Source organism: Lonchura striata, chromosome 1 (genome assembly GCF_046129695.1).
Source record: "Lonchura striata isolate bLonStr1 chromosome 1, bLonStr1.mat, whole genome shotgun sequence".
NCBI lineage: Eukaryota > Metazoa > Chordata > Aves > Passeriformes > Estrildidae > Lonchura > Lonchura striata.
In genome coordinates this window covers 29,141,620-29,163,004 of record NC_134603.1, presented here as the reverse complement: position 1 = coordinate 29,163,004, position 21,385 = coordinate 29,141,620, and the positions used below count along the sequence as shown (strand labels likewise).

Genomic DNA, 21,385 nt, shown 5'->3' with positions numbered 1-21,385 from the left:
TAAAGGAATGAACTTGAAAAAAGTAAGACTAACATTTTCCTACTTAATTAGCTGACTGAACATGAAAAAGAAAGCAAGCAGAAAGAGAAAACACTTCTTCTGAATAAATGTATTGGAGGACCAAAAAACCCAAAGGGTCTGCTCTAAGGGCAAACACACAGGACACACAGGCCTCTGAAAGGCAAATGTTCGAGCACAAAACAGAAACAACCATATATACATAGTTGTGGTTTTCTTACATTGAGAGATGCATGCACACATAAAGCTATTTGAGGGAGTTTCTATGTTGTTTGTGCTCATGCATGCAGGGTAACAGCAATGTGTGTGAATAACAATCCTTGAAACGATACCAGAATTAAAGGAAGGATACAGGAAATGAAAGATGATAATTGAAATGCTATTTTAAGCAAATATATTCATTAATTGTCTTAATTCAGGTGGAACTTCCCCTGCAAATTAGCATGTCAACATCCTCTTTCTCAGTGAAGTGTCAAAGAACTCAGATTGATTCTGAAAGTCAAAACTGAATTTGCAGAGATAGCAATTACAAAGAAAATAACTAGCTTTTCCTTTCAAAATGAACAAATTAGATCAGGCACTCAGAAAAACATAAATATTACAGGACCCATAAAACTTATTTCAGACTCTCTCTTTACATGGAAACTCTTGTATAAATCTTGTGGAAGCAAGAAAAAAAAGACTACATAACTCCAAGTCAACACCAGCAATAAAACTATTTACACCAATGAATTAGGCAATGGGTACAATTTTATCATCTTGCTACCTATCATAAGATAGTATAGTTTTATTTCCATAAATTCTTTAGCTTAGAGATGAACACTTTCCTTTGAAAAAAGGCACTCCACATTTTTTTACTTGCATACCACACTGACAAGGCTCCAAGTAAACACCACTAACCAAAATTTAAGGGAAACACCAAATAGCCAGGTAACTTCAGGATCACCCACACCTCGAAGATTCCAACATCAATCAGCTGCAAGCTAGCTCACTAACTGAAGGGGTAGGAGACATTTTCTGTGTTGAACATGTTCCTGTTTTCTAGTGAGTGCAGTGGTTCAAAAGGCTAATTTTTGGTGCTGGCGGGTTTTTTTTTGTCGAGTTTGGTTGAAAAAAAAAAATGGAAGTTACTCTGGAGTAACTCCTCAGTCATCTCCTTGGGAGTGTCCAGAAATACGGACAGTTGTGGTGGCCCTTTTTCCCCCGCCGAAAGGCTGAAGGAGACCACACCAGATTGTTCCGCTCTATTCGTCCGTCCTCCTTCGGGATCAAGCCGACCCGTTCTGCATGTGGAAACACGGCCGACCTCTTCCTGCCTCTCCCACCCTGCTCTCTCCATGAAGAAAAATCCCGAGTAAACAACACGAGTCACACAGCTCGGAGCTGGACACCACCGGGGCGGTCCCCGCCAGGCCCATGCCCCTCGCCGTCACGCCGCCGGCGGCGGGCCGCTCTCCGCACCGCCCCCGGGCGCTGAGGGCCGGCCGAGCAGCGCAGCCCCCGCTCCATGCTCCCGCCCGCGATCCTGTTCGGCTTTTGCCTCGGATTCCCGCTGCTGCCGCCGGCGGAGCGCGGCGCGTAAACACGCGTGGCGCGGCCGCCCGGCGCTGCGCGGGAGGGGGGCGGCCCCGCCCGGCCTCGGAAGGGGCGGCCCGAGGGCTGGCCCCGGAGGGAAGGGGCCGCGGCCCGGCCGCGGGGCTGGCTGCGGGCGGGCGCTGGTCCCGGCGCCCAGCGACTCCCGCCGGCGGCCGCCCCCGCTCTGCCCTTCTCCGTGCCCCGTGCGCTTCGGGCTCTGCAGTAACCGGGTTATAAATAAACACCGTAAAGCCCCCGCTGCTTACACGTCGGAGGGTTGTGTAAGACTTTGGGCTTCCTTAAAAAAATAGCCAAATAAGGCCATTGTAATCATCCTCTTTGGGGGGAGGGGGGAAGTTCAGAAATTTTCATACAAGAGCTCAGAAATGGGCAAATGTGTAAAATGACTCAGACTTGGCTCTGTCACACCTCATGATTGTTGAGCTAAAATTGCTAACCAGGGACCCTCTGACATGAGCGCAATTGGGACAATTTGAACTCGAGCAGTTACCCGCTTTACGGGCACGATACAAGTGTAAGCGTGTACTACTAAACCCTCAGTGGGATGTGGGTACAATACACATAATGTGAAATGCAGTCAAGGTCGCAGCTAATAGTTGTGGCAAGTTCAATTCAACTGCAGCAACCCCCCTGGGAAACAGGAAAAGGTCTTAAGTTCCATCTACTAAATCTCACTCATCTCTCTTCCGGGAGATTAGGGCTTTGATTTTGTTTTCAAAGGGAAGATGTTGTAAAACCAAAACTGAATTTTTAAGTGGTGGTATTTTATTTTTTTGTTGTTTAGGATTTTTTTTGTAGTTTGGTTTTTTTTTTTTTTTATGATTATCTTTTCAACTGTAATGTTTTGGCTTGACTTTCTAAGTCTTGAATTCATTTTTTAGGTTTCCAAATTGTTGGGCTTTGTTTAGAAACATTTCAGGCTCTTCTGTTCTGCTGGCTTCCTTTGGTAGAGGTATGTTGTATTTTAATCTATTATTTATGTAAGCAAAAAGAAAACCTTGCGGGTACTAGTCTGTTACTAAGTACAAAGGGTTCAAGTGTTTATAGAACAAACTTATTTGTGTATAATTTTTTTTTCATTTGAATGAACTGTCAAGTCAGGCTTCATTGTGGGAGGAGTGGAGCAGCAGGAAGGAGCAGAGCAGAGGGAGAAGTCAGCAGGTGTCTTCCTGAAGGCTTTTTGTGTTGTTTGTATTGAAGATATTTGGCCACAAGGTGCTAACACAATGCACAAGTTTGGTGTAGATGGCAAGATAAAGAGTTTCATTTGAGCTAAAGCTAATGAAGCATCTACTGCCTTGTCTTGAGTTAGTAATTTGGAACATGTTACTTGGATAAACACAAAAGTGGAAAACAAAGGCAGAGTGAAGCAGCTCAGGGAAACATAACAAGGAAAAGAAGGAATAGGAATGGCAGAGGATGGTTCTAGTCACAGGGGAAGGACAGCAGAAGAAGACTGGAAGGGCAGGGGAATCAAGTAGTAGGAATGGGAGGCTAGGCCCAAGGCGGTGAATAATAGCAGAGCTGTGTATAAAGCCAAGAATTTTGTTTCTAATACTTATTTCCTCACAATTTCTCCTTGAACACAACTCTTTGTGGACAGCTTACTATGACAGAGAAGAAGAGGACTAGACACCCTTGTAAAAGAGGCTTGGGATAATTACACATAACACAGGTAAGTGTACTGAAGATACCTGATACAGCTGTTAAAGTTTGGATCATTTTCCTTTTGTGTCTACATTGCTCTTTGTGCTGCTCAGTTCAGCTGTCTGCAAAACCCAAACTTAAGGATACTTGGGACCTAGATTACCTAATTACCATTACTTGACCATTTTGGTCAAGTTTGAATAGAATAACAACACTGATTTTTGAGGAGAATGAATCTCTTCTGCCGCAGAGCATTAGGTGAACAGCCTGATACATGAATTATTATTTCAAATGTTTTAATGTTAGTAACTAAAATGTAGCATAGTTCTTTCAAAAAGGAGATTAGTTAACTGCACAACCTTGCTAGTTATCTACAAGTAGATTACAGAGAATGATACTCCTTTGCACATGCATTTTGCAAATGTTCTCCTCAGTTGTACCCTTTATTTTGCAAATTGCAGACATTGAGATGAAGGGTCTATAATTTCCTAGCTTGCCTTTCTCTTGGAACACTGGTGCTGCACTGGCACGCATCCACTTTGCTGTGACTTCATTTGAATACAGCAAATTCTTTATTATGATGAACAAAGAGTTGCTCTCTGGTCTGCTTTGAATCTCAGTCTGCTCATGGAGATTAGTGGGTTTTGAGCAATGCCAAGTCACTAAATATCTCTGCTTCACTGATCTCAAAGACATTTGTGACAATGGATTTAGTAGTCATTTTCATGCATGTTCTTGCCTTTGAATGGATAATACCGTAGTAGTTCTGCTTCCCATTGCTATTAGATTCTCCATTTCACTCAAAAGGGTTTAAATTCAAAACTTCTCTTTACTCATATGTTGTTGCTTTAAGATACATAAACACATTTGTTTGTAGTTTTAATCCTTGAATACAGCGCTCCTTCACCTCTTTGCTTTTATTTGCAATTTGGGGTTTATTGTCATTTATGTTACTAAGAAATACCTTGTGGCTAAACAATGTTTTATATTGATGTTTGTCATATTGCTTCTGTCAATGCATTAGACAAAACCTTGTATAATAAAGCAGGATCCAGAAATGACAAATCAAAACTCTTCTCAAAGACTGTTAGTCAGCTTTTTTGTCTTTCCTGAAAATTTCTTAAGACAAGGAGTATTACTTTATCTTGATATACGAGACAGAAAGCGATAAACCTTTAAAAAACAGTGGGTTAAATTTTCCAGAAGTGGACAGATTCCACAAGCCTTGTGTTGCTGCCAGATCAAGCAGTTCTCTTTTAGTTATTTCAGGAAAACAGCAATTAATCTCCAAAGTTAGGCTTGGTTTCAGAAAATGGATGAGCACAGTAAATTCCTTATTAAACTAAAGAAATTTACTAAGCCAACTTCCTTAAAAGAGTAAAAGCAAAAGTGTTCAGAGCTTGTTAATAGAAAATTCAGATCGACAAACAGACATAAAATAGGTAAGAGAAGTATTAAGAAAGGCTGAAAAAAACCTAAATAGACCTATCTTGGTGGTAGTTTGTCTACAAAGAATTTGCTCCTGCTTCAGGATTTGGTTGTTGAATGCCCAATCTATGCATATCAAAGGATATAATTTATTCATAGTATTTCAGAAACTTTTTCTATGTGAATCTTTGAAGATTCACCTAGAACATGAAAGTACAGGGCCTTTGCTTCTGTACATAACACAGTCTGACATCAGCAACACAAAACCAAAGTGGGTGGCATAAAAAGCTTTCAAGAAAGTTGTGTCAGTGCTGTGCTACACTCCAGCAATAAGCCACAAAGATTGTGTTTAGGGGGAGCAGCCTGCCTGAAAGAATTGCTGTCACTTCTCTTGCTCCAATCAGCCTGAGCTGTGAATCCCTGATCACTTCCACCTGCTGTTTATGATGTTGGTCACGAAAGATACCTGGCCTCAGGCTATTAAATCTAGGGCAAGGTTTCACTAAGGGTGGTGTCCAAACTGCCACCCAGCAATATGAAGTCACTCTGCATCATTACTTGGATCATTACAGGGATGTAGTAAATCTTTCTTGGTGGGATTTGTATCATTATAAAGTGTTAAAAAACTGACCTGTGGTTTTGTACTCAAATAGACATTTTGCTGCAGTGTGACCCTGGTCTTTTCATCTCAGGTAGCCATCTCCAGCTCTTTTTTACCAGACCCAGGGGTTCCACATGCCTGTTTTCAGCTGTGCTCCACAGGGATCCCATCACCTTTGCAGATTTAGTTAAAACATCTTCCAGCTGTCAGCATTTCCATTCTGGGTAAAAAAGCACAGCCCTCTAATCCTTGAGTTCCAGCCACCTTTATTCCAGTGCTCTGACCTGGCCTGAAGATGCCAGCAATGGAAAAAAATATTATTGTTTTGCTATGTTTCTTTCCTCAAAGCAAAATTATAAGCCAGAAGTTTTGCACATAGACATGTACCAGCAGACATTGGGCCTGTAGAATTTTTTCCATCGATCAAATTAAATTCCATTCATAGTTACAATCAGGGAAGCAGCTTCCAATGCATGCACAAAATATTTGCTAGATAATGAAGAATTTTAAAACCTGTCCATGAAGCTCTGTAATACTAGATGAAGCCAGAAGGATTGTTACTGTATCTGCCCAAAATTTCCACTGCTGAAAAGAGCAAGATGATTGAATGAAAGACAAGATTTTCCAGTTTGCCTGTCAGCAATTATGAGGAACAGGAGATAATGAGGAAAAACAAATGGCATTAATTTCAACCAGAGTGGAAAAAAAAAAACCAAACCACTAGTGCATGGTTCATCATAGGGCTAATACTCTATAATGATTGATGATTCTGTAATCAGAGCCCACACAGAGAGAAACAGGCTGTAAATTAAATGGTGTATTTCACAAATGGTTTGGAATTGTAATGCGATGATGAAGAATTTGCAGAGAAGGACTTTATGCCCCTCTATAACAAGCTGCAGTGCTTCTAACAGAAATAATTAAGGTTCTGACAATGTATTTGTTTGAATGAAGAATTTAGTTTGACAATAAAAAATAGCCTGTAATCTGCATGTCACATGCAGCTTTCTACTGACACGGAGCCTCATGGTCTAGTGCACCAGCATTCACAGCAAATTAGTCTCAGTTTTACTGTATTGCTTAACCACACCAAGTGATACCTAGAGAAATAAAGTTGTTTTACCAGGTCACTGCTGATTGAATAGTTCTTACAATTGAAAAATAATAGAATGATTCAGTGCTTAAAAATAGACAAAATAAGTCTTAAAATATGTCTCACTATGGTTTGAACTTTCTTTTTAATACTTAGTAGTAAGGAAAAAGGAAAAGGAGGAGGAATCAATTTCTCTTTCACTTTTGAAATCCCCAGTTCGGCAGGCCACTGGCTTCCTCAAGCAATTCACTGCAATTCCTTCCTGGAAGGCTTCCTCCTCTCCAGAAGGAAAGCACCCCTCTTAGCTTTCCATAGAAGAGGAAAATTGCATATTGAAAATAAGTTCCAGTGCTCATTTGGGGAGATGAGCAGCATTCTGGTTAGGAAACTGGACTAACATGAGAAAACATGCACTGAAAACTCCAAAACAAAACAACTCTTATTTTGGTTAAACTCATCTATATCCAGCACATGGGCTCATACATGCAGCACACACAATGCCTCTGACATCTCTAGGAACCACAGGATCTGTTGCAGCCTTTCAGAAAATTTGAGTAATCCATAAAGTTTTGGATGTATCTTGCCCGTGTTCCACATCACATAGGCACATGGTCTATTTCGGGAATCCCATTGGCAGCAGCCCTGATTGTTTCTAATGTTAGGTGTCACAGTGCAGGTGACCTCTTTCTTAAGGCCGTCTAAGATACTCTACAACTGCCTCTTCTCAGAGGTCCTGAACACAGCTTTTCAGCAGCTCATCAGAAAACTCAACGGTGTTATTAACCCTGTCTTAAGCAACTGATAAATAGAAAGAGATCTTCTGTAATGGCTTGTGTGATCATGCAGTCTAACAAAACACCATTTCTGAGTTCCTTAACCATCTTGGGGGCCAGCCTAATTGTTTCCAATCCAGAGGAAGGTAATTCCAGCAATGACTACATCTGAGCATTCAGAAACTGCTCACAGAGAAGTCTGATTCTGCTCAGGCTGGGCAGTCCTTATCAGTGGCATCCATACTAGTGAGAAATTTATAAGCCTTGTTAATACCTTCTTTTTTCTTTGTTTTAATAATGATTTGTAACAAATTTCCTAGCTTTTAAATATGTAACAGAGTTCTTGTCCGCTTGTGGTGGTGCATTTGAGTCAGGTTTTTCACTGACACTGGGAAGGTGTGCGTTAGCATGTGGAGGAGATGAGACACCCATTCACAAGAGCTGTTTTTCTTGGCTAACTTTTACACCAGCCTGCTTATGACAAGAAATGAAAATGTGTCTGCACCATAGCTATCAGCCAGGATTTCAGTGGCTGTCCCCAGGTGTGCAGGAATGAGCATGTGACAATTGTGAAAAGAGGCACAGCACAGGGTGACACAAGCTCTTGTCTGTTGGCCTCTGAGGAGGTAATTTTGATCACGGAGCTAGTAAGGAGAATTTGCAATATAACTGTATGATTCAGTGCTTTATTCAATATTTTGTGCTAAGTTTTTCTCTTGAGTCTCCCTTGTGTTATGCATATAAACTTGCATGCACATGCCAAAGTGTCTGATGCATGTTTGTGATGGATGACGTGGCTGGGGGGATGCTTTGCTGTAGCCATTTACCAAGCCGCCTTTGAGGGGGAGTACACTGACAATAAGAGCACTCCCCATTGCTTCCCTTTTTGCTTGTTTCTCCACAGTAGCATCATCACAGTAAGATGTTGTATTGCTTAACCCATTCCTACAAAAGTTTAATAAGAGTCAAAAAAACATTGGTTTTGTCCCATGACCATGTGGCCCTCCCAGGTGTGCATCAAGTACGGGAGATAGACCTTTTCTGTAGAACATGAGGATATAATGGTTCAAAGTGCTTCTATCCCCTGTTAGCTCCCAGATGTGGTCAGCCACATGTGGTTGCCCCAGAAAAACAGTTTCCAGGTACTGCACCAAAACAGTGTCCTTCCAGTGTTAAAATCAGTGGTCTCAGGCACGTTGGTAGCAACAACAGCTGTGACTAAAGTGAGCTTAGCAGACCCAAAATGAAATCTGGGCAGCCGCCAAAGCCTACCCAAAACCATGGAAATTAGAGAAATATTTTCAGTTCCAAATTTGCACAAGTGAAACAATGCTTTAAAATTTAATCCAAGGAGGTACCTACTGTGCTTTTGACTTCTCATGAGTGTTTAATGCTCTCATGACAGTTTTAGGGCTAGAGACAAATTTGAGGGGTGTTGAGCCAACACTTTTCACACATATTTCATTTATTTACACTGCAGCTTGTTTTGTACATTGCCTACAAAATTATGCTTCATAGAAGAAAAGCCTGGCAACACCAGCAAAATTGTTGTAAACAACCAGAGTGAATGCTCCAGCCTGTGTACAATAGACATGTTAGAACTCAAAATAGCATCAGAGGAAAAAAAAACCTCCCTTAACAAACAATAAGAACATTGTTTGTTTTTAAGAAACACTGAGCTTTGTTTTCAGTTTCTAGATTAAGCCTAATTGCCAAAAATGCCTTTGTTACTGCCTAAACCAAACTCAAGTTGGGAAGCATAGTCAATAATTATTTCAATTAAGAATGTACCATCAAAAACCTAAGGGTGGGAATGCAAGAGGTGAACAGTTGTTCAAAATTAAGAGCCTCTTTGTCTTCCTATCCTTCACCTCGTTTTTTCCCCTGAGGTATAGAAATTACAGCTTTAATGAACAGCAATAGAAACTGAGTTTCTGAGAAAAACGAAGTTCAAAATGGAGAGCTTTTGGCAGCAGTCTCTCTCCCCCTCTCTTTGAGATCCTTAACACATGCCAGATTTTTTCTCTTAATGCTTGCCAGGACTATTGAATGATGCAGTCACTGTTTTGAACTTAAAACCTCCCGGAACTCGGAGACATCTGTATGGAGGGTGCTTGCTGCCCTGCATATCAGCCAGAACCCAAGACTGAAATTCAGCTTTGCAGTCTTAGAAATGAAAATTATCCCAACTGCATTCTGTGTCCCATCATTTCTCTTCCCCTTCTGACTCTTCCACTCCATCAGACAAACAATAGTATTTCTTGTACCCTGCAGTATCCACCTTTTCCCATTAGGAACAGAATGCTTGGCAGTCTTCCTGGATACCCGTGCTGATCCAAAATTGTCTCTGGGACACATGCCTTCTTTTGTGGTCACTGGACTGAGGGCTACATCCCTTGCAGAACAAATATTACACAGTAAAATGAGCAGGAACAGAAGTTCACTAGTGGCTGTTCCTACAAGTGGATGCATGCTAGTGGCTGTTCCTACAAGTGGATGCATGTTGTATAAACAGTAAATATGCTCAAGCTATCCAAGCCCATGGATTCTGGGGATTGCCTCTCTTCACATCCTTTTGCTACTGAATCTGTTTATCAGAGACAGAAATCAGCTAGGGAATTAGGCAACTTAATGGCAAGTTTTTTATTTCTGCCCTAACCACAAGTACAATTCATAAATTAAACAGCCCTGAGAAAAGCTAGGAGGGACCCCCAAAACCTGCATGCAAGGAGGGAGAGCATTTGAAGTTCTGGACCCTGTGGAGACCATTGATGGATTCAGAGCTAATTATGCAAAGGGCTTGCAGCTTTCTAGGAAAAAGAGAACATTTTCTGTATGGTGAGGAAAAGCAAACATGCAAGAGCACTTACTTGATAGGCCTTTGGTGTCAAATTCACAAGCTGGGTGTAGTAACATGGCAGATGTTGGCAAAGTCTGTCAGATGAAAATTCCTGTATTTTTTTCGCCTACCTTAGACTATCTCTGAGTCTGTGCAGAATAAGTAGCAAGAACCCCTTGTGATATGATAGCATTCTCATTCTTCTCCTTTGTTGCAAATGTACTTTACAGAAGAATAAATGAATTTGCTTAATCATTAATTAACTACACTTCGAATGGCACTGTGTGGCTGTCAGTGCTGCAACTTTCTTCTTCCTGCAGTATGAAAATTGCATGTACATCACTGGAGACAAATCCCTCCAGATGCAGTTTCTGTTGATATTTCTGAAATACCAAAAGGAAATCTGGGCATCAGTGTTATCCATGAGAGATATCCTGGCCTGACCAGATATTAATCTTAAATGAGTTCAGGCACTCCTCTAAATCAGTACTGAATGCAGCCTAAAGTGCACCCAGCACTTAACATTTCCCACCATACTGTAATGGAGATGACAAGTGCTTTAAAGCGTTGGATTTATGCAGATTTGCTAGGAGGGCAATGGTGCACAAATAGAAATGTGTTTAACTGAAAGGACATGTGCTCCCCATACGGATGTGGTCATGGTTGCTTAGGCTCTGAACGAGTTCACACTGCACTTCTCCAGAAGAGAATATGTGCTAAGTATTTCTTCGGGCTAATTTTTCCATGCTACAAATAGTAGTTGTCATCATCTCACCCAACACACAGGTTTCAAGACACAAGCTGTCAGAACATACTGGAATGTTTGGTGTCTGTGAAAGATGACTGCCAGGAAGTACCTGCCTATCCTACACTGGGTGAGCAAACCCTTAATATCATCTCTGTGTTCATCAATGACTACCTCAAGCAGTTTGTTCTCAGTACATTGCCTGTTGGAGACTCCTTTGAAGTTACCTAACTCCCTTAGTGCTGCAGGGGACCAAAACACTCAGCTCTTACTTTGTGGTAACCATCTAGGGGCTGTAATAGCCTGACAAGTATCCTACATACATGTTGAAGTGTTTGGGGTTTTTTTTTTGAAAGCAAACAGAAAGTTGCTCAGCTTGGGTTCAAAAAGGAATAATTTGTATTTTGAAGGGGTCTTTTTCAATTAACCTAAAATTACTTAATTTATTGAGAACGTTCCTGTACAGCCACCCCAGGCACCAAGATAGTAATTCTGGTTTTAATTTTGTCATATGTGTGGCTGAAAGGGGCAGGATAACCCCACAGGCCTTTGTGAAGGGGTTCCTCTTGCTATAGCACCTCATGGTGGTGTTGCCTCCAGCTCACACATTTCCAGTGGGAGAGTTCTCTCTTTCAAACTCTCTTGTTCTGTGAACCACACAACTGACCACAAACAACCTGAAATCTTTCTGTCTTGCGTTTCCAGCCAGTTTTCACTCTAGGCCATTGCTTGGACAATTCCAAGTGGAAAGGTGCATGAGAAGAGCTTTGATAAGGGAATTAATGTGATTTCAAACCTGTGATACTTTTTCTTTTCCTCTCCCCTTGATACCCATGCATACACATAGCTAAAGAAATACACGCACCTATTTATCTCCCTTTTGTGGGGAAATTACCTAGGTTGTGGCCAAACCGCAGTGCTGGTGCAGAGACATACAAGCTCCATGGAGAACCACAAGCTCCATGGTTCTGTGCAGGTTCTTTAGCTGAGGCTTGGAGATGGACCTGCCAGGACCAAGGCTGGAGCTGTGCTGAGGCAGCTTAGGGCATGTTATCCCATGTGCCAGAGCTGACTGTATATTCTAGTAACACGAAGAAGCAGGCTGTGCCTGGGCTAGGAGGCTTGCCAGACACCACACATATTGGAGGACACTGTATTTGAACCCAGGAGCTGCAGCCACAGACCTAGTGGGAATATGGGTGCCATGGAAAAAAAAGGAATATGGGTGCCATGGAAAAAACTAATCTCACTTTTTAGAGTATCATAAAAAACCTCATACAATGAACAACAGAGAATGGACTTTACTCCCACTCATCTCTTTGCACTCATCTGCTCAATGGGTATTTTAGCTGAAAATTATAAAGGATGGGATCCTTGTCATTTTATATTTCCACTTATCAGTCTTTATACTTTAACTGCAGACATGTCACAGACAAGTGGCAATCAACATCTTTCAATCATGTACCAAACCTTCAAGTGTTACCTAAGCTGCAAAATCTGGAGGGAAAGAAAACTCAGATTTGCAAATACCTTCCCATACTTCATATAGGTTTGTTCTATTTTTTACGCTTGCAACTACTGAGCAAGTTTCTGTGGGCAAAAACCCCACACCTCATTGAGCAACTAAAGTAATTGCAAATAAGGTCACAATACTACTTTTCCACAAAAATCCTCTTATTTGGTGAATGAGCAGGCTGTATGGGATCTGTTTGGAAGAGTCCAAAGGCTTTGTGGGATCCAAGAAAGCTGATTGATATTTAAGCTTCACCTCCCTCAAGGTCAGCAGGGGTCCATCTTAAGGAGCAGGAAGTCAGGCAAAAATGCCAGGAGGCCTGCATGGATGAACAAGGAGTTTCTGGCAAGATTAGAACACAAAAATGAAGTATATAGAAGGTGAAAGCAGGGACAGGAGACCTGTGAAGGATATAGAGACGCTGTCCAAGCGGGTGAGACACAGAAGCCAAAGACCAACCAGAATTGAATCTGGTGAGAAGTGTCAAAGGCAACAAGAAGGCTTTGTGTAATTGTATCAGTCACAAAAGGAGGACTAGGGAAAATGTAAGCCTGCTGCTGCTGAAGGTGGCAGGGGCCCTGGTGACACAGGACACAGAAAAGGCTGAGGTACTGAATGCCTTCTTCACCTCATTTTCTACTAGGAAAACCTGCCTTCAGCAATCCAAAGACCTGGAGACAGAGGCAAAGTTTAACTCAAGGAACACATAAGTGAAGTGGAAGAGGATCAGGTTACAGAATACTTAAGCAACTGGACATGGACACCAGTGGGATGCATCCAAAAATGCTGAGGATGGCTCATGTCATTGTATTTTGATTATCTTTGGATGATTATGATGACTTGGAGAGGTGCATGAAAACTGGGGGAAAACAAATGTCACTCCTGTCTTCCAAAATGACCTGAAGGTGTACTCAAGGAGCTATCTGTTTTGAAGACAAGCTGCTGATAACTCTCTTCTCCAGTCTGTGACAGCCTCAGCCCTCTAATCTAGAAACAGCACAGTGATGGTTCTGCTGCTGGGTTGCAAGATTCATTACATTACTTGGAGCAGCAGCTGTTTGCTTCCTTCAGAACCCATCCAGATTCATTTTGCCTAGACCCTTTTTTCCCTTTGTACTTTGCTTCTGAAGTAAGCTGCAGGTAAGAAATTAGGAAGACAACTGAATGCTAGTTTGAGTGCCAGCCTTCAAGTATCTGCTGGACAAGGCTTGGCTCTGTGATGGTTGACATGCAGCCTCAGTGCAGCCTTAGAAAGTTCAGGTTCATGTTTATTTTTTGTTTTCACAGGCTCCCATAATTTTCCCAAAAACTAAAGGAAAGGAAAAACCAGTGACTTTTAGGATAATATGACTTATGTAGCTCAGCCAACTCCTTAACAGAATTTTGTGGCATAAAAGAAAACCAGAATGCTACCCTTAGAGTTTTGTCCTTGCCAGATTTTAAGGATTAATTACATAAATGTGGACCACATATGTGGTTTTTGAAATAGGTGACACAAACCTTTTGCATAATAGAAATATTTTGTCAGTCCAAATTAGAGATTGCTACCAGATCTTCTTATTTTTATTTAATCTTGTGGCAAGCTGAAATCTTTAATAATAATAATGATCCTTGTTATTATTATCTTACATTATCCTAATAATCCTTAATTACATTAACTGATAATGGGATTTACATGCCATTTCAGTCACATCAGTAAATATGCAGATCTTGATCACTTTGGTCAATAAGCTCTTTAGCAGGAGCTGTTTCAGAAGAATCTATTGTAGCTCTAATATGCTTTCTAGCACCATGACACACACAGGATCCCTGTTTTCTGCCTGATCTGGCAGTTCTCTGTTCTTGCCTATCAGTCCTTCCACAAAGGCTGCACAGAAATTCCAGTTGTGTGAGTTATACGAAAGGTCAATCTCATTTATGTAATAGCCAACTGAGAAGTAGTGCTGAAGTATCTTGTTAGCTACAGTGCTAGAAAGATCATGTCACCGCAGTTTTGCACCTTTGAAACATCTGTCAGACACATTTTCTACGAAGCAATGTCAAGTCACTCTTTAGCTCCAATGCTTTCTAGTTCAACATAATGCTATGCTCCATGAACACAGGATGAACTGGGAGTCTTTGAGTGAATATGTACCAAATTAAAAGTCAATTGTCAGCCACACTTCACAGCGTCTAATTCTATTTTAAACACCAGGTGTCACTGCAGTATACTCCTGATTCCACACGGAGCTTCTATCAGGTTAAAGCTTTACTTTTAAGTGATAGCAAAACTCATGGAGAACAAAGATGCTTGTACTTTCTGTTCTCAAGTGTGTCCATGCAGCTATATGATTAGCTAGAATCTGGGAAAATTGTTCAATATTTCAACGAGCCACATTTGTAGTTCTGTGTGGTTGGCCTCAAACATGAAGCTAACCATAGTAATAGAGCAATTTTATGGCTGAGAGCAACTGTTCAGAATGAAGAATCAAAAAAAAATGTGAAACAGTTCTCTTGATAATAATGCTGCATGCATTTTTTTTCAGAAGAACAGCCCGTACTGGATAATATTCAACAGTTACTTAATGCAAAATTTATATCAACTTGCATATTTTGCAGCTTCTTGGCCCATGAACAATTGTTCAGGAAAAACAATCTTCTTCTACACTTATCGAATCCTGAATGATTTTGCACATGAAATATTCCTTATTTTTACTGATTCTCTTTTTGATCTATAACCTTGTATCTTTTGAGTATTAAAATATACTTACCCAGATTAAACATTAAAAAGCCATCACATTGACAATGAACAGATACTATTAGTCTAATTTCTTCAGTCTCCTAGCTTGGTGTAACTAATCCCTGTCTGCACTGTAAATTTTCCAGAAACCTGTTCATCAGTAACTTCTTAGTATTAAGTGGGCAAACCTGTCCTTTTCCTATCTTTAATTAAATATAATGAAGAGAAAGGTGCAAGTTATGGAGAGTGCAAGCCCCAAAACGTTAGGTACTATTTTAGCCTAATGCTCTAGTGTACAAAGGAGCCTTGTTCCAGTGACATGCTTAAAACATATTTCTTCTTGTTAGACTTACAAGCAGAATCTGTGTTACATATTCAGCAGTAGCCCTCAGTCACCTGCCTCTGAAATGCTTCAGGATGCTCTTAGAAGTATTTCTACACAAATGAGGCTTGCTACTGACAGAGCAGTGCAGCAGATGGATGGGGAACATTACCTAGAGAGCATCTATAACAAAGGAAAAGGAATCAAATGCCACAGCAAGTTCAGAGGATAATCCACAGGGCTGGTAACTGCAACTTTAAAAATGCTGAAAGCTGCACAACTTTGGAAAGCTCAGACCCAATAGTCTTACCTGCATTGAAGAGCATAGTTCCACTACATTCATGGCAGCCCCTGCTTTAGTCAGAGACAACTTAAAATTGGTGCTGTTGTGTGCATGCTTGAATCTTGACAGGATTGTGGCTTTGTGAGGAGTAAGGTGCTATATATCACAAAGAAGTCTTAGTAGTTCTTGTCAGATAATGAAATCAGCATGAAATTCCCAGAACAAACAGAATTCTATAAATGCAGGTTTTAAGACCTGCAGGATAAAGTGACTGCAAGGTCTGAATAATGTATGTGTTAAGAAAACAACAAAAAGAAGCACAGGTAAAAACCAAGCAACCAAGCAACCAACCAACCACTAAAACAAAAGACAAAACTTATTTATTGTGGTTTATTCTGTCTGGCTATTAAATTTATATATAGATTTTAATCCAATTATTTTTGCCAGGATTTTTGAATTAAATTAATTTCATTGCAATGTAACATGTTTCCCATTTGACATAATTTACATGGATTTCCAATAAATTTGAGTTATTTGCAAATAAAATAACCAGTGAAAATGGCAGACCCTCTTTTAAATGCTTTCAGAGAATACAGTAAAGAATCATATGATTTTTTTTCTGCATATAAACAAGTAAATATTAGGATGCTACTGTACATAAATAAAACCTGAATTTTTTATTACTGATGTATGTTCTTACTTTTAGATAACTGCTTCATATGTTCATGTAACATTTTTCCCTCAGAAATATTTACATAAAACTTTCTACATTTACAGTAAATAACCATAATTGCCTACTGTGCTTTCAGCAGCCAAAAGCTGAATTGGCTATAGAAATATCTGATGAAGATTCTTGGAACAAAGGTATGACTAAATGACATCAACTTGTGTATACTATTGCAAAATATTGAGAGGAATTTAATGGCATTTTTAAATTTACAAAATGCAATTTAGTGTTGGATCTGAACTGCTCTAATGGTAGGATAAGCCCTGCAATTACAGTTAAACTACAATTTATGGAATATACATTCTGCAAAACTACAGTGTTTTGAGTGTTTGCAGTGGTGTTGAAAGAAGTATTTCAATTTCAAACAGGTAGCAAGCCAAACAACCCTTCATGTAGCTAACAAGCCTTAGCTAATGCCATCTCAGAAGTCTGCATGCACTGACTCCATGCATTGTGTTCACGGCACAGTTGTTGAATCACTGAGCTGCTCTCACTGCCCACAGAGCTTCGCTTTGCAGGATATTCAATTATATCCACTCTGCGATAGCCAGGACAGTCCTAAGCTTCTCTTTTCACAAGCTCATACTGTTTTGAGGATTTGTTTTGTTCTGTGTCGGGGATTAGAGACTCAAATAGTTGTCCAGAAAACATTTTTTGTTGCTAGAACACTATGTAAGAGAACTTTGCTCAGAGATATTCCAGGAACACGTATTTTTTCCATTATAAAACAATGGATAAAATAGACAAGTGTCTTTATTTACAAATTCTTATCCACTATGTTCTTATTATGCAATGTTCCAGATGTAAAGCAATTTTATGCTGAAGCTCATATAGCATCCAATTTTAAGTGACTCTTACTGAGGCATGATTTTAATAATTAGCAATTAGACATAATTATCCATATAACTGACTATTTTTTGTTGTTCTCATGAAAGTCATATCAACTAACATAAAAAAAGAAAATACATTTAACTGAAAATACAAACAAAAATCAAAATTACCTAATTTTTAAACCAAACTTCTAAACTCTTAGGGCCCAATCCTGCAGCCTTGGCTTGTGCAAATAATTCTATTGAAATAAAGTACTCCAGTTAGAGTTGGGTTTTTGTTCGTTTGGGTTTTGGTTTTGATTTTTCCTAAAAACCCATATAATTCAAGTCCAGATCTACACATAGAGCTTACAATAGTGCATGTACTATTGTCCATGTGTGGTTTCTAATAGAACAAAAACATGTTTTTAGAATTTATTCATTTCCATTCTGTTGATATGGAGGCTTGATAAAAGATAATCCAGCTGCATCATGGTTGGGTGGTGATGACTTGCTCCTCTCTGTATATAGGGAATACTGAGAAGAATAAAAAATGCTATCCATTTCTTGTGAGACTCTCAGCAACTCCTCCCTTTACTGTAACTTTTTCTACCTTAAAAATCTTTCAAAACAGGTTGTCTGGGGAAGTGCAAATGAAACTTAGCTATTGTTACTTTACCTTTCTTCCTAGCTTCTGCAGTGGGCTGTACCTGTCTTACCCTGACAGTGAATGCTCTTTTGTGAGTCTGGAGGTGGGCTCTTAGCACACTTTCATCCAGAAAGACCAGTCAGGCCGAGGAGAAGCAACTCACATCCCCTTCCTTAAGTTAAAGAGGTTGGGACTGTGAAGCAAAGGGCCATTTTGAAGTAGTCATCACCATTGAGATGAGATGAGGATGAGATGAGATGAGATGAGAATGAGATGAGATGAGATGAGGCCTACTGGCAATCATGAAGGTGGTACATACATGAAGAAACAGAGGAGCCACCACAGTGGCTCATTTCAAAGACCTGTCTGCTGGTAGGATGTTCTGAGGAGACTGGTTATGTGACCTTTCTCAGTCTCAGATACAAAGAGCAAATTCCAGTATCCTTAGAATGTGCGAAAGCAGGTTCTTGTGGTCTTAGATGTCTCTTTAATAACACATTTAAACATTGTGAAAATTAACATCTTATATGTGTCTTTGTATGTCATGTGTGTGCTTGCAAGCTACAGAATTTCTTGCTTGGAAAGATAGTGAAGACCTCCATAGTTGTTCTCCAGACAGGATGTGATTAACCCAAAACATCAGACTTAAGTCCAGGCTTCTAAATCTCACAGGCACATTGAAAATGTCCTATTCAGAAGTGTTAACGTGATGCAGTTTTGTGCCCTCTGTACAACTGTCATATTTCACTAAGGACAAAAGAGATTCTCAGATGGTGACAGATGAACATAGTGGGGAAGAGCAGTTCCATAAATAAGAGGGTAGTCCAAGTCCCACCTATGCTGGAATTTAAAATATGAGTTAAAATTGTTCTTTTCTTAGACATTGCGAATTGAAAACATTAGAACTCTTTTTTTTTTTTTTTTTTTTTTGTAATAATATTTGTAAGGTTTAAGCCCCCTCCTCAATATAGCAAGATTAAAAGGGTAAGAGTTGGTTATATTGTCTTGTAGTGAACAGGAGGCATTCTGAAATCTCAAATGAAGCATTCTGAAGTCAAGTGATACTTACATACCTTATAAATAATCTAAGCTGATTGTTGCATTATCATAAACTATAAGAAATAACATACCTGCTTTCTAAACAAACAAAAAAATGGTATTTTCTCTACAAATACATGCTCGTTAAAATTAGCCAATGAATTTGCAGAGACAAAACCCTTGTCAGACTGTGCTATTATAACCATAAACAAACACCACAAATGAAAGCCAATAGTTAGGAATGTATATGGCAAGAGAGCACCACATACAGTAGTCAAGTGGCTGTGCAATGACAGTGAGCATCTTTACCGTTTCAGAAACATCCATATTTTTAGGCACTTTGCTATCATATTTGTTGTGACTGTCCTTCTGGCCAGTTTAAAACTGAAGGCCTCCAGAAACAAAACCTTGCAGCTTGTAGAAACAGAACTGTAATATTTATATTATCCACAGACTGGGCACAGACAAATGGGTATGTAATGCAAAGATAATCTGTGCATTTCTATGGAAATTGGGGTGGCAGAGCTAAAATGTGTCTACATTTATGTAGACAATCTTGCTGACTTTTGGATTATATATAAATTAAGTTTTATCAATTAATCAATGGGAACCTTGTATTACAAATAAATTGTCATTTTTCTCCTGTTCAGGAGAAAAGAACAGTGCCTACTGTATGTGATATTCTAATGCACTTCTGGAAAATCACCACATAGGTAATTACTTTATTTAATAAATTTTGTAAGCCTGGGATATTTTATGCTGACCAGCCAAGGGGATTGTCTCTTCTTAAAGAAAGGGAACTATTTTTAGCTCTGTGATGTTCCATTTGCAGCATTTAACATAATCCTGAACACATGTTGCTTGCCAGCAAGGGATATATATTATATATATTTTTTCTTTTCTGAGGCTGAGATCTGCTCTGGCAATGGCTTCAGCCACCACCATCCCAGAAGAGATGCTACAAATCAATTTCAGCACCAGGATATGAAATCTTATTAGTAATTATGTTCCCTTCTCCCAGGAAGAGACCTGCCCTTGAAAGTCTTCAGCACACCACCAAAGGAGCATCTGTCCGGCTAAGCATCTTTCTGGACTCTTCTGCTTTGCAGCAGACTACCACACCAAATTATTTTTGAGGCATGTAAAAGCCTTATTCAGGCATATTTCAACCTTATAAAATAAAACTCATCTGAAATAACTGGTTATTTTCCTAAGAGCAAGAGTTCCTCACTGGAATGTGGTCCAAAATAAAATGTTTGATACAGAAACAGATTTCTTACAGTCACGTGGCAAACAAATGTATATGCACAATAGAAGACAAAAATAAAGTCCTTGAGCTGGGCTATGTTGTTTCCAGTCCCACAGTGCACAGATGAGAGTTGGGTCTCTAGCTGCTTCCAAGCCAAGTCACCTGGCCTGAATGGCTGCTTTTAAACACTCTGTCCCAGCCTAGGCAGGGCTGTCACATGTGGTGGCTCCACCCTGGCTGTGGTGAGATGAGCAAGAGACAGGGCAGCACTGTCAGCTTTTGTAGTCAACAGCAGCACAGGTAACGCCAAGTTCTGGAAGCAGACAATGCCAGAGAGAGCATTCTGTGTCACAGCTTTACACATGCAAACCATTTATCCAGCATCTTATAAAAGCACCATTGAAAGGTTGAACTGAGAGCACCGCATGTACAGAATTGTGTTCAAAACAGCGGACAGGAGCTGTTCAGGGAGCCATGGAGAAGCATGCAGCCCCGCAGGATAGATTCCTTGAAGGCACTATAGATGAGGGCTTGGAGAAAAGGCAGCTAGTCATCAGCCAGTTGAAACTATGGGGATGACCCAGTTCTGGGTTACTTATGACAATGAATCCCCACACCTACTCATCCCTCACTCCATGGATCCTGCTACATGTAAGCAAGCCTGCAATTTATATTAATAGAAAGACTGAAGCAACAAATTGTTCACAGTTGACATGAACACCACCTCCCTGAATGCTTGCTATTGTAAAACCTAGGTTTTTCAAAAATAGACTGGTAATTCTTATTGCAAAGCTTAGTCATCATAGCTACATTACCGGGCTTCTTAGTGGATGTGAGTGACTATTTAGTGTTTGTGAATGACTATTGCTATTGTAGGGCTAACTGAGGTTCAGCACATTAAATGTGTCTCTATAAAGATGTTTCCAAGTTGGGACAAGTAAACGTTGGGGTTGTCCCTTTGTACTTTTGAATTAAACACATACAGTATGGAAGAGAATATGGAAGTATTAGCTGCTTAGTAGAAAAGGCACTATAACTGATCTAACTGTGGTAATTAGGTACATGTCCATGCTACAGGTATCTGCAAAGAATTTATTTCTCTCTGTGACTGAGAAAGTTATTCTACACTCATGGTAGAACGGGATGACAGGTTTACATAATGGATTAGCACTGGTTTAGGTGTATGGTAAGAACAGCTCCCATGGAAGACACAGATTAATGAAGAGATGTCTGAACTGCATTTCCTATTTTCTACCAGTTCCCAGAGGGAAATCAAAAAAACCTTTTCACTAGTTCAGTTATATACATATTACAGCTTATGTTGGCCTTACTGTGG

The 21,385-nt window shown here is 40.0% G+C and overlaps 1 protein-coding gene and 1 long non-coding RNA gene across 6 annotated transcripts in view; one reads left to right on the top strand and one right to left on the bottom strand.

Moving 5' to 3' along the window:
• Positions 1-1,707: 1,707 nt before the first annotated feature.
• Positions 1,708-19,998, top strand: LOC110481792 (uncharacterized). 5 transcript variants are annotated; one of them, XR_004147846.1, is made up of 6 exons: positions 1,708-1,874; positions 2,496-2,566; positions 3,218-3,289; positions 10,782-10,870; positions 16,390-16,441; positions 19,822-19,998. It is a non-coding gene; the product is annotated as an uncharacterized LOC110481792 (long non-coding RNA). The 5 variants fall into 5 exon arrangements; XR_004147845.1 differs by having other exon boundaries at positions 16,387-16,441; XR_013339921.1 differs by having other exon boundaries at positions 16,387-16,441; positions 19,707-19,998.
• Positions 15,954-21,385, bottom strand: part of PAG1 (phosphoprotein membrane anchor with glycosphingolipid microdomains 1) — a 110,731-nt gene continuing 105,299 nt past the window's right edge. The window contains exon 10 of the transcript XR_002467307.3: positions 15,954-20,362. The gene's annotated coding sequence lies outside the window, so the exon portion shown is untranslated. The remainder of the gene's footprint in view (positions 20,363-21,385) is intronic.